We start from the raw sequence: 14,018 nt of genomic DNA on the forward strand, positions 1-14,018 counted from the left end.
TGAGGGGAAGATGTTGCTGTGAAGCCTAATGCTTCCAATAAATTCTGAATTTTAGCAGCTGAAGCAGCAGATATTTACGGCATTGAACAATTGTCCCTAGGTGTAAGAATTGTTGAAGAAAGTGGTGGAAAGGCATTTGTACATGAGGAGATCCTTGGGTTCATTTAAATCTCACACCAGCAGGCATAGCCAACACAATCTGATCTGCTTGTTCTGATTTTGGACTAAATATCTTAGTTGGGCAAGGATACAATGGTTGTTCAACCATGGCAGGAAAAGAAGGTAGGGTTCAACCACAAATTTCGGCATTCTGTCTTCAGGCAACCTTTGTCCATTGCTCATCCCATAAACATAGTCTCACTGCAAATGATCTAACCGTGTAAGTGATGTGTGCAATAAAGCTAACACATTTAAGCCACCACAAAAAACCCCATGAGAACATTCAAAGATGACATACTCAACATATTAATGCAATGTGAAATGTGGTGGACTAAAAAAAATAATAAATCCATACCTTTGTAGAAAATTACACATTTTCTCACAGCCTAAGCAATTAGCAGGATCAGACAAGACAACTTTTGTATCAGTTGTTCTGTGCATCAACTTTTATTATTTATCTTGTGATCCTAAGCAAACATTTTTTGATGCTAGAACCAAGCTCTACAAACTGTGAAGTTAAATACGATTTATATGAAAGTGCATATAAAGGCTTTGCTGGGAATAATGGAACAACACAGGGACGCTTACGAGAGGACCATCAGCACAATAATAGAGAAGTGCAAGAAACTGGCCAATGAAGTAGATGTAGGATTTACAACACCTGGACAAACCATAGGACAGAAAAACCATGCCAATCATTACAACCAATCCAGAGAGGAATGCTACCTGTGGTCCATCAACATTCTCTACCTGGATTTGCTTATTACCTCACTGAATACTTTTTTACAATTTGCTGAAACAACATACATCTGAAAGAAAAAACTTTCAAGCCCATGTCAATTCCATTTGGGGGCTTTAAACATGTGAAAACTATGGAGATGAATCGGTTACATGGTATGAGTGCTGAGATAAGATGGCGCCCGGCACACTTCCCCTGTACCGATGGACGCTTGTGCCGATAGGAAAAACTTGAGCTCTTAGCAGAATTCTTAGCAGAGTTCTGCAGTGGTAGAAAGTGTTGGCTTGTGTGTGGATAATAAATCAGACTGAACGCAGGCTTCTTGCTAATCTCTAACAGCCTTTAATGAGAAGAAAAACATCATAAATCAGTCCCGGCGAGAGAGCAGGCATCCTTCTCGCCTCTCAGCCAAAAACGAAAGGAAACTCACACACAAAGAAAGATTCCCGTATGTGAACCAAACCACGCCTCAGAATGTGAGATGTCACACAGAACTGTTTAACCCTGTAAGTTCTGATTCTCCTCACAATGAGTTGTGGCCAAAAAGGCATAACAAAGAAATGCACCTCTCATTGTGTGACATAAGCAACATCAGCCTTACTGAATTGTTGAACCACCTAAAACCGTTCCTTGTTATTAAAATGGCTGTCCTTGCAGCACTTTCCCTCCCAGTTACAACAAGCGCAATTTGAGTGAAAACTGACCACCTGGCTTCTGTTTGTTGAGTGTCCACAGAGAAAAAGTTGAAGCCTGGCCCAAAGAGAAATTTATAATTTTATTGGCCCTTTCGGCTACAACCCTCAAGGACTCTGGTTTTCATTGAAAGAATGGCCCACTTCGTACTCTATTTTCCATTATATTACGCACAGACAAGCATTAACAAAAAGTCTCACTGTTTTAGACCTTATGTCTGGCATTTAACCAAGGCAATTCTGTGCAAAAGGTGTGACGTACAGCCTTAATAGTTTTTAATTTGCCTTAGAGTCCCACAGTATTGTTCTTTAATGGACAAACTGAAGCTGTACGTCTTTCTAGTACTTATTCTGTTATTGTTAAATGAACAAACAAAACAATTTGTTCGGAGTTAGTTCTGAAATGTATGATCCCACACAATACAGTAAATCACCAAGAGCACAGACCATAATTGTTTCTCCTGGCTTCTCTTCAGCACCATATAATGGTGTGGGAAGTTCAGTCCCATGAAGACTGAAAACAGTCACATCAACAACCTGTAGTTACCAAGCATACACTTCCCGCCCTTCTCAATTTTTTGTGCAGACACCCAAACATTGGTCCATCTATCTCCACACTAGAGATTGAAAGACCTTGCCCACACCATTTTGACAGATGGATGGGGTCACCCACCTGTCAATCACCTGACATACCCATATAATATCAGGTGACCTAAAAAGTTCCTCTCCGGGCATGGGTTAGATTCAAATGGCACCTGTGGAGTCTGAGCTTACCGCCAATCAGCTGACCGGTGATGATTTCAAGCCATGCTTTTGCAAGAATCAGATACACTTGGAGTATAGATGATGCCAGCACAGCTTTGGGCATTTAGTGCCAAATTTGAAAGGCTTTAGGATTTTCAGTTAGTCCTTTGCAGTCAAGTCCTTACCTGCCCTACACCTGACATCATATATTCTATCCGACATGGTGTGGATGGGTGTGGTTTGGAGGAAACTGCCTCTCAGGTTGGAGGCTTCCCATGGCTGGCCTACAGACAAGAGAGGCCAAGGTGAGCCATTCATTTCAGGCGGCTTCATATGTACCATTAGAGATGTTGCCTTTCATAAAGAGATCTTTACATGCAAGATTGTTTGCCTGAGCCTATTCCTCTCTTCAGCTTCCAGCCACAGAGCTGTGCAAAGCCAACACGTTACAGGATAACAGAAGATCACTGACATTGTATCATCAGCCGGCACATTCTCCCTTCCTGGCCTCTGAAGTTTCCAGCGTATCGACAGTAATAGAAAACCATAAAGGAAGGAACTGATGCTGCCTTTCTCCCATGACCTCTTCTGTGCCTTGCTGAACCTCTGTTTGATGATGCTCTTGCAACTCGCAAGATCTCATCCTTCCCATTTTCTGTTCCTTTATGCAGAGGCTTATCCTATATTAATATGAAACTCAAAACTGAAGGAATCTGTTTGTATTTAAGGCCTGGATTTTCTCGTGGTTCAGTTTTGTACTTTTGTCTTGCAGCTGTTCATTTGTGGCCTCAACTTCTCATCTATAATAGGGCAGGAGTAAGAAATGATTTGCTAATGTAGGAAGATGGGTGGTAACTCTTTGTTCCATTTTTCCCCTATGTTTTCATTTATAGTGCAATATATATATATATAATTCAGATCACTACAAAAGAAGTCAAGTATGTTAACGAGATACATGAACACAAAGCATACATATTATTTTATATTATAATTTATTCATGTACAAAAAGTCAATTATGGTTTAAAGAGCATCATAAGCACTTATTAGGTGCCCTTGGCTACTGCTGTATTTTAAGGAGAACATAAAATTATATGCATGAAAATGATATATAAGGTTGGGCATTGCCTTGGAATTTTACATTCTTTAACCAACAAACTCTATTTTTCATTAATTTATTTGGTGCACTTCCTTGAATGTCTCTTTTATAATATGCAGGTTTTGCCAACAGTGCTATATCCCATACATTTTTATGCCATTGCACGTCAACCAGTTTATCTGATTTCCAATTTCTTGCTGTGAGAAGTCTGACTACAGTGATAATAGCTGTTGCAAGTTCCATATTTTCCTCTTTTACTATGCCTTTCAGATATCCCAATAAGGTATATTTTGGTGTTCAGATTATGCTGCTACCAAGAATTTCAGTTACAATCCTCATCACGTTTTGCCAAAAAGAATATAATCTAAGGACAGCTTCTCTGTTTTCAGTAGTTGTCTCCTTGTGAATTATACATTTTCATTAAATGGTCTGATGCAATATACTATCTGTCTATCTGTCTATCTATGTTTGAAGAAACTTTCCTTCAAAGTTATAGGGATAATATTTGGCTGCATTTTTATTTTAATATTCATATTATTACACCTCTTTGTCACTAAGGCCCAAGTGTCCTAAGAAGAAGCTCCATTGAACTGAATGGAACTTTTTTCTGAGTAGGCATTTATGTGATTGCATTTTTAATCAGCTAAAAACGTGTTCCTATTAAGTGGGCAGCAAATTTGAATGTATGTATTTTTAAAAAATAAAAAAATGCTTCAGTAAAATGCTCACAAGCACCATCTTCAAAGAGGCATTCTCTCTTCTCTCACACACAGGAGGAATCTTTCTTCTATGACAAGGGAACCTGTGACCTTCCGAATGTTGCTGGACTCCCAACTTCCATCAGTTCCAGGTACCATGGATGATGAGGACGGTAAACCAGGAACATCTAGACAGCCACAGATTTCCCTACCTGTCATCTAAAATGACGTGTGCTATGACACAGGTGTGAACCATTTAAAAAACAAAGTATGCTTCTTGTTTCAGAAAAATTATTTCACCCGTATGCAAATGTGACCAACAGATTGACTATAACTCATAGGATTAGACTAAATTTCATTTCATTGGGTTGCAGCTGTTACTACTACTAGTAGTAGTAGTAGTACTACTACTAGTACTATTACCGTTTCATTCCTGAACCAACTGCATTTCATATGTGTTCTATTGAGAGAGCCCACTTTGTAGATTCTGGTTAAAGCTATCTTTGGAATGTGCAGTGAATCCATTAAGTGCTTATTTGTATTGATTGGTCAATTATCGCTTTCAGGCTGTGTACCCAGATTCACACAGCGCCAACAATAACAGAACACAGAAGGCACAAGTGACATCCATACATAAACTCCAGTGGGAAGCTCTCTGTGAAGTGCACAAGCAAACATTTAATAGCATCTTGGAAGAGACAGCTGCTTACAAGCATTGCTTTTAGCATGGGTGGGGGAGGGAAGAAAAGAAAAAAGAAAAGAAAAGAAAATGCCCAGCAGTCAAAGAAGACAAGGAGGGGATGAACCTCCAGCACCATGGCCAGCCTCACGGTCGACAACAGCTGTCGTGGACTGCAAATCCCATCAGCCCCAGTTGCAGTCCAAAATAGCTGGAGGGCACCATGATGTGAAAGGTTGTCCTACATTGAGCTCTGCTCCCAACAGCTATTGGCCTTGATGAGTACAGTATATAGAAGTGGGATGGGGGAATGTTGGCACTCCAAATATTGTTGGACTACAAGTCCCATCATCCTTGAACAGTGACAATGCTGCTTGGAAGGGTCCAACAGCATATGAAAGGCCACAGGTTCCCTACCCTTGTCTTTGAAGATGGCACTAACTTTCTCTTTTAAAAGTAATATACATTCAAATTTGCTGCTTAGTTAACAGAGGCACATTTTTAGCTGATTAACAATGCAATCACATGCATGTCCACTCAGACCACCACTTACTGAATGGGACTTTCTTCTATTTAAATTTCAACGAGGTGGTTGTATGAGAAGTTGGAGTCCAAAACAGTTGGAAGGCACTAGGCTGATATCTACAGCACTACCCATGCAAATACCCAAGCTTTAACCACATATCAACCTGCAAAAATTTATCTTTCTTTCCCCTTAACATTAAAGATGCAAATGTCTTCCCTGTTGTTCTTCTCGTTTTGTGTGCTGCATCACAGCGGTCATTTATGCATCACCAAAAAAAGAGGATGAAAGAAGGTATTGATTTGCAGAAAAATTGCATGTCCTAATTTAAATGTACAGTTAAAATGCTTTTCCCAGAGAATTGGGCCTAGTACCATCACTATCAATCTTTAGGCATCAGGTGAAAATATTCTTATCAGGGCTGGCTCACCCATGAGACAAGGTGAGGCAACTGCCTTAGGTGGCAGGATTCACAGGAACAGTAGATTTTTATTTCCTGCCTTGTTCCTGATGAAGATGTTCACTCAGCCCTTCTTCCCTGGTGGGGATCAGGAGGCTCCATTTTGTGGTTTGCCTCAGGCGGCAAAATGTATTGGGCCAGACCTGATTCTTATTTACCTATTATGAGTTTTTTGTTAAAGTTTTTCATAATACAATAAAACAGCTGCTTCAAAAAGTACAAATAGAAAAAGTAGAATATGGAGTCCCCTCTTAAAATTAATTCTTAGCCCATAACACCCACAGAAGATAGTAGCTCCTCCCAGCTCTCACCTGGGATCCTTCCTTTCTCCTCCCAGTCTCTCACCCTGGAAGACCGACATTTCCCTGTCTCTCACCCTGTGTTCTCCATCTACCACCTGCCACCCCCATGAGTATACACCTGATTCTCATTTACCCAGGGATCTTACTCCTACTGGGTGTTCCTCTTTTAGCTGGGTGAGGTATGTGGGATGTGTCCTTTTTATGTTCTTGCAGGATGAGCCTTTTTAGCTAATAAAGATTTTAGTTTCATTTGGTATTGTGGGCTTTTCTTTTTTTAAAAATGGAAACCATTTTGAAACAATAAAATGTAGCAAGTGACAAAATAATAATAATAATAGATACAAATGTAAAAAAAAATAGCTAGGGTTAAAAGTTAAAATATTTAAAACAAAAACTATACCCCCTCCCACTATAATTTAAAGAGAAATAAATACAGTGGTACCTCGGGTTAAGCACTTAATTCGTTCCGGAGGTCCGTTCTTAACCTGAAACTGTTCTTAACCTGAAGCACCACTTTAGCTAATGGGGCCTCCTGCTGCCACCACGCTGCTGGAGCACGATTTCTGTTCTCATCCTGAAGCAAAGTTCTTAACCCGAGGTACTATTTCTGGGTTAGCGGAGTCTGTAACCTCAAGCGTATGTAACCTCAAGCGTCTGTAACCTGAGGTACCACTGTAGACCTCCACATAATGGGGAAGACTGAGACAAGGCAGCCTATGTACCTGCTCAGGTGCAAACTGTAGATCTGCACTCTCTTTACTTCTGGCTCTTTCTCATTAACGGAGACATGAACCAGACAAACAAAGGACACCTTTAAACAGAGAATTCTCTCTATAAAGTAGGGCAGATGGCCACCTTGTCTCTAGTGTCCAGAATTCTGCTAAAGTCGTTTCCCAGTCCTCCTCCCCCAACCCAGCCCTGCTACTGCAGGCAATCCATCCCATTTTTTTTAGACTGGGAAGTACAAGCCGTTCCCAGTTGGGGCATGCAAACAATGTCTGGCTCAGCACAGTCTTATTGCAATGGGCATTGTAAAGAGCACTTAGGCAACACAATGCTTGAACATAATGTGCTTTCCAAAAGTTATGCTCTAAATCAAGGGTTGGGAACCTCAGGCGGGGGCTGGTCTCTTTTTCTGGCCCTTCCTAGGCCACACCTCTCTCCAGCCTTACTCTGTGCTCTTTGCAAGTGCTTTTGCCTGGTTGGGATATGTAAACAGGCCTCTTGCTTGCCTGGATGCAGAGAGATGGGTTTATGTAGAAACCATGGGCTTTTGCATAGCTGGAACACAGGCAGCCCAACAAAGGTAGAAGCCATACCTGTTGCTCCACCCACTTTTGCCTCTGGCCACTCCCACCAGTGGCACCTTGGGAAGTTGCCCATGAGGTTATGCAGCCCTTGGGATGGAGGGTAGGAATCCACCACCCCTTCTCTAAGTGCTTTGTTCTTGTGCTAGAACAACAATTTTCATCTACAGGTTATGAATAAAGACAAACCCTGAGTTTTCACACAGCTTTTTCGGAAAAACAGAAAAGGATTTAAATACTGGCATATCAGAACACAACCACAAAAACATAATATCTAGCACATTGCTCTAGCTTAGGGGTTAAAGGCTGTAGAAAAGAACATGGACAGCTGCATTTCCAGGGTCCAAAGGAAGTTATTAATTGTTCAAGGAGACTTTCCTTCACCCAGACAGAAAGTCCAACAAGTGTGCAAGACTGAAGAACAAAAAAGGAAGATGAAAGGTAGTCAGAGGCAACCCTTTTATTGTGGTGGCAGGGTGTGTGTCTTCTGACATTATAAGCCCATGAATCAATCAAAACACATTTCAATTGTGTTTTAACACTGGCGACGCCAACACTGGCAACGCACCCAGATGAGGAAGCAATTGTGTGGGATTAAGTTCCCAGTCACAGAAAGGATTCTAAGCCTGTTCAGCTGAATATGCAAAGAAGCTCTTTCCAGACTTTGTCAACTTGAGCCAGTGGGGACAAGGGAAAGCCAGCTCTCCTACAACCCTTATTCTCACATGCTTCTGAAGGTGGCTCAGTAGAGTTTGCCACTCAGCAGAAAGTGTCCAGTCTCACAAGAGCCTATTAAAAACAACAACAACCAGGTCTACAACCCAATTAAGGGTGAAGGGGGACAGATTTACTAATATGGTTTTGTTCTTAGAGCTTTCATTTTTTGTGTTTTGTTCTATTTTCATCTTATACGATACTTCTGTGGCTTCATGCTATGAAGCAGCTTATAAATTTGTTAAATAAAATACAGTGCTAACTGGCACTGGACTGAGGCTTGCAGGGCTATCCTATGAAGACTAAAATGTGCTTGGAAGCTTCCATGGCTATCAATGGGACCCAATCCTACTTCCGCACAGACAATTCACTCGTAATGGTAGGCCTGGACATTATCACCTGTCCCATCCCATTACAAGATTACTGTTACTATTACTATTAGGCATGAGCCAGTGAAAGTTAACTACTTTTCACTCCCATTCAGTTCAGTGGGAAAGCAAACTGTGTGAGCTTATTTCAAACCCATGGGATGTGCTACAGTGAAAGGATTTTATGCTTTTCTTCTTATTTTACAGCTTCCTAAACATTTTAACCTAAAGCACGCTCTCTCATCTTTATCAGCAAGCCTTCCCACGTGATCCCTCAAAGCATTCTTCAGCTGCATTTCCCTCTCAGCCTGCAAATGTGGTGCCATTTATGGCATGCAGTTTGCATGGGAGTGAATGTGCACAATTGTGTGCCAGAAGCAGTGCAAGTACTGTAGGTTCTTCCCTTTGAGGGTGGGGAGTTCTTTGGCTGCTTGCCCTTTGCCACTCCTTCGGCTTCTTCCTTCTCCAAACTGAACTGCAAAACATGCAGCCCGTTGTGCAAGTTGCTGTTTGCACAAAGATTCAAGCTGTTGGTGCTGACATGCCCACTGCCCTTATCTTTAAGCAACAGGAGGTGAGCTGGAGAAAGAGATTAGAGAACTGAGTGATAGGAGTTGGGGTGAGGTGAGGGGATCTCTAGAAATGCAACCTCCTCTCTCCCAGGATGCCAACCACCACAATTCCATTAACCACCCCACATACATGCGCTCACATGTATATGAAAGCAGCCAAGCCTTGTGGCACCTTAAAGACTCGCAAATAAACTGTAACAGTGAGAAAACATATGCCACAATGCAGTGCCATGAAATCTCTGTGTTGTTTGTGTCATATGGCTGCCCTTGGGAACTTATGTGCACCCACCCACTTACAAACATATTTCTCATCCAGATCCTTCCTATTGATTTATTATGCTTTGATCCTGCTGTTCTTTGAACAAGTTCAGATGCAAGCCTTAAAAGCCTAAGAGGTGCAACATCAGGCCAAGCATGATAGCTTTATGCTGCTGCTCCAGACAGAGATCCCTACCATTAGACAAAGTGAAGCAATTGCCTCAGGCGGCTGATGCTGGAGGGGCTGGTTCTCCTAAGCCACCCAACCATTCCCCCTGTTGGAGAACAGAGCTGTGCATGTTACACTGCCTGTTCTGCCTAAATGTCTAGACTAGCCTGCTATGCTATAGAGATGCTATCACCTCATTTATATTGAAATAAGACTCAACTGCCAGTCCAGTGGGTTTCTATACATGGAATGGGGTGGAGGTAGCATTTTCCCTTTCACTTCAGGCAGCAAAATGCCTTGGGCTAGTCTTGCCCTGCTTGAAGACTTCCCAGAGGGATCTGAATGGTCACTGTGGGAAACAGCATGTTGGACCAGATAGCCCTTTGGTCTGGCCCATATTTTTCTTAAGAAGATTGACCCACAGAATTAACAAAGGATGCTGTTGGTCAGCCCTTGCAGGGCTGCTTCTCATGCACAGCCACACAGCAGACATGTTTGGTTCATCCATTTCCCTCTTTCTTCACTATAGATTCTTTGTCTCCTTGTCACTTGAGCAATGGCCTGTAATAAGCACAGCAGAAAGCCTGGACTGAAGAAGTGGGAAGACGTGTTATGTCAACTATAGGGAACTTTCTGAACAAGCTGTTCCTAGTTCTTTATATATGTTATTGTTGTTGTTTAGTCGTTTAGTCGTGTCCGACTCTTCGTGACCCCCTGGACCAGACCACGCCAGGCACTCCTGTCTTCCACTGCCTCCCGCAGTTTGGTCAAACTCATGTTCATAGCTTCGAGAACACTGTCCAACCATCTCGCCCTCTGTCGTCCCCTTCTCCTATATATATATATATTCTCTTTCTATATATATATATATATATATATATAAATTTATTAGTTTTTTAATATACCATTTTCAAAAGTAATTAAACATACTTTTACATCTTATTCATTTTTTTTTACTTCCATCAGTCCTGTCTGAAATTTTTCCAATCTAGTTTCTTAGTATGCATTTCTTATTTTCCCTATTACATTTCAAACTCATAACCAATATCTCTATCTTTTTCTACTTTGTAACACTTCATATAGTTCTCCTTACAAAACTTCTTGTAGTCCTACTAGCGTAATTTGTTGATTACAGTTGCTCTTCAATTAATTCATATACTTCTTCCAATCTTCTGTAAATCTCTGGTCCCGCAGGTTTCGAATCCTTCCTGTCATTTTGTCCAATTCTGAATAGTCCATTAATTTCATCTGCCATTCTTCTTTCATCGGAATTTCTTCTTGCTTCCATTTCTGGGCTAACAATACTCTTGCCGATGTTGTTGCATATAAGAACAGTTTGACATTTGTCTTTTAATGTCTTGGCCTATAATACCAAGTAAAAATGCTTCTGGTTTTTTTAAGAATGTACCGTATTTTTCGCTCTATAGGGCGCACTTTTCCCACTTCAAAAATGAAGGGGAAATGTGTGTGCGTCCTATGGAGCGAAGATGCCATAGCCCCGCGACCCTCTCCCGGCTGGAGAGGTGACGCGCGGCTATGGCAGGAGCCTCTTTAGCCACGCGTCACCTCTCCAGCTGGGAGAGCGCGCTATGGCAGTGACGTGCGACTATGGCAGCAGCCTCTCCACTGCGCCTTTCTGCTGTTCCCTGACCTGCTCTTTGGGGCTGGTGGTGGGCTTCCCCCCGCCAGCCCCAAAGAGCAGGTTGAAAGGAACCTGAAGCCTGGAGAGCAAGAGGGGTCGGTGTGCACCGACCCCTCTCGCTCTCCAGGCTTCCAAGGTAGCCGCCTGAACGCACCTTAAACGGCACCTTGTTTTAGAGCGGGAAAACAAGAGGGGGAAAATTCTCCCTCTCTCTGCGCAGCGCCTCCTGCCGCTTCGCTGAAGGGGCGCTGGGAAGAGAGGGGGAGAATTTTTTTTCCTTGTTCTCCCCCCTCTAAAACAAGGTGCGTCCTATTGTCTGGTGCGTCCTATGGTGCGAAAAATACGGTATATTTCAACATCTTTTTCATCTCATTATATATCATTTCCCAAAAGTTCTTTACTTTATTACATTCCCACCACATGTGATAAAATGTTCCTTCTTTTTCTTTACATTTCCAACATTTATTATTTGTCTTACACATTTTAGCTAATTTCACTGGTGTAATATACCATCTATACATTATTTTCATCATATTCTCTTTCAAAGCATTACAGGCTGTAAATTTTATCCTTTTATTCCACAACCTTTCCCATTCTTTAAGTTGTATATTATATCCAAAGTCTTTTGCCCAGCGTATCATTATGTTCCTAGTTCTTTATTATACCCAATAAAGAACTTATCAAACTAGGAAGTAGAAAAGATCGATTTATTATATGGGGGGGGGGAGGGAGTGTGTGCTGCTTTAGAGGATAAGATACAAATATGTGGGCAACACACACCTTAATCCTGCACACTTTAATCCCAAAAAGAACTACCCCAAAGGTCGGTGAATGAGTGCAGCTACGTGCCACAGACTCACAGTAAAAAGAAGAAAGGAATACCTGATCTTGGAGTTTCATGGAACACAAAGTCAAGAGATCTGTGCCTTTTTCGAAATGTAAGTGTTTACCTTAAACTCCTCTATCAGCCATGCAACAGAAATCTCTCAGAGAGACATAGGGCTGATGTGTGGCAAGAAGGGGTTCCATGGGAATGGTGAGTTGACAAACCACTGTAAAACCTTGGGTTTAAATATAATTGGAATCTAACTTTTCATGAGCAAAGGGAAGGGGCTTGCTCAGTGAGTGAATAATATGACACCAAATCCTTTCAACTGTGGTTTGTTCTCCCTGGTTTACTATTGTGTTTCTGCAAAATAAGTATGAAGTGAGGATGACATGAGCTTAATTTTGGAAAGGCCACATTTTATCTTTACAGTTCTTGAATCATAAATTTGCCTTAAAAGTGATCTTTCTTGTCTTCTTCCTGCTCACGGGAGGCTGATCACTAGATCTTCCTGGCTAATAAAAGGATTAGAATGCTGATCTTTGCTGCAACTATTAGGGGTCAGGAACTCAGCTGTTCTCTGAGTCATGTATGAGATAGGTGCTTGTAACCAGGGTCAGAGATAGTTCATGCGGGATATCTTTCATATTAAACTTATGCCCGCTGCACTGATGCCACGATCCAAAGAAATACAGTAGTACCTCGGGTTACGAACAGTCCTGCTTATGAACGCTTCAGGTTATGAACTCCACAAACCCGGAAGTAGGTGTCCCGGGTTGTGAACTCTGCCCCGGGATACAAACGCAATCCGCTTCCAGGGCCTATGTAGGCCTATGTAGGGAATGCGTGCCTGGGATTAAGAATGCGTCGGGTTAAGAACGGACTTCCAGAATGAATTAAGTTCATAACCCAAGGTACCACTGTAAACCATGTACAAAGTCCAGAATAGCACCCATTGTTACAGTAAGAGAGCTGCTGCTGTATTTGTGGTCCTGCCTGCTCATTCTGCTAAGCAGGGGCCCCAGACTTCTGCCCCAAAGTTGTGTCTGATGGCACCACTGTTTAAACACAATATCTGTTCCCAACTAACAGAAGGAGACAGCCTTACTGTAGAGGGAATTCACACTCGAAACCACTACTTGGTGGGGGGAATCAAGAGAATAGTGTATTATTCCAACACTGGAGAAGAGGAGTGTGCAATTTCCAAAGAAATAAGCAAAATGAATAAACAAAAGGGTTTACAAAATGTAAAGGAATTGCTAGGTGGGGTGAGAAGCCTTGCTAGCATTTTCCTTTTTTTAAAAAAAAGGTCTGCATAAGCATTCCTGGGTTTGAATGGTACCGTGGAGACCCCTTGAAAACAACCCTGCTCATGGTGTTTTCCCCATGAAACTGCTAATCGTTAAAGGTGCTGGTACTGGTTTCAGAAGCCCCACACTGCCTGGAGCCAGGATACCTAAAAGACTGCTGTACCCTTTATATCCCCAACTATCCCTGTGCTCTGCAGGAGAGGGCTTCCTGAATATATAATCTCATCAGGAAGACACTTCTGTAGGAACTGGGCCTCCGTGTGCTGTACCTACCCTTTCAAACTCTCTCCAACTACATATGTAATGTAATATGTAGTGTCAGATTATGGTATCAGACAGATGCCACCCCCGTTCTTTTTTTCCCCAGCACCTCCTGAACACCTCCCTGCCCCCGGACTTATAGGTGGAGATTTTTTATCTCAGTCTGCATTGGATTTGAGTTTTTTAAAATTGTTGGTGTTTAAATTGTCAAGTTCCTTCAATGTGTTTCCTGGGAAGCAATTTAAAAATGGAATGAAAGGCCTTGGCCCTGAAAGGCAACTTACAAATTCCTTTAATAAATGAACGAATTCATAGCTAAAAGTAATCAGTGACTCAATCAGTGGATGAATACAGCTTGAAAGGTCCTCATGTCTTCGTCCCTTGCCATGTCACAAGCCTTGCCCAAGAGGGACTTGTGTAACTGCACTGCCACATAGGATTCATAATTGCATTTGCTGGATTGCTGCATTTTCCCAGTGACAAAATAACCCAGTCTGA

General features: G+C 41.9%; 1 long non-coding RNA gene across 2 annotated transcripts in view; it reads right to left on the reverse strand.

Moving 5' to 3' along the window:
• Positions 1-702: 702 nt before the first annotated feature.
• Positions 703-14,018, reverse strand: part of LOC308457520 — a 47,329-nt gene continuing 34,013 nt past the window's right edge. For both annotated transcript variants that reach the window (XR_013976958.1, XR_013976959.1), the window contains exon 4: positions 703-1,238. This is a non-coding gene — a long non-coding RNA (uncharacterized lncRNA). The remainder of the gene's footprint in view (positions 1,239-14,018) is intronic.

Source organism: Podarcis pityusensis (genome assembly GCF_964106645.2).
Source record: "Podarcis pityusensis genome assembly, chromosome: 10".
Lineage (NCBI taxonomy): Eukaryota > Metazoa > Chordata > Lepidosauria > Squamata > Lacertidae > Podarcis > Podarcis pityusensis.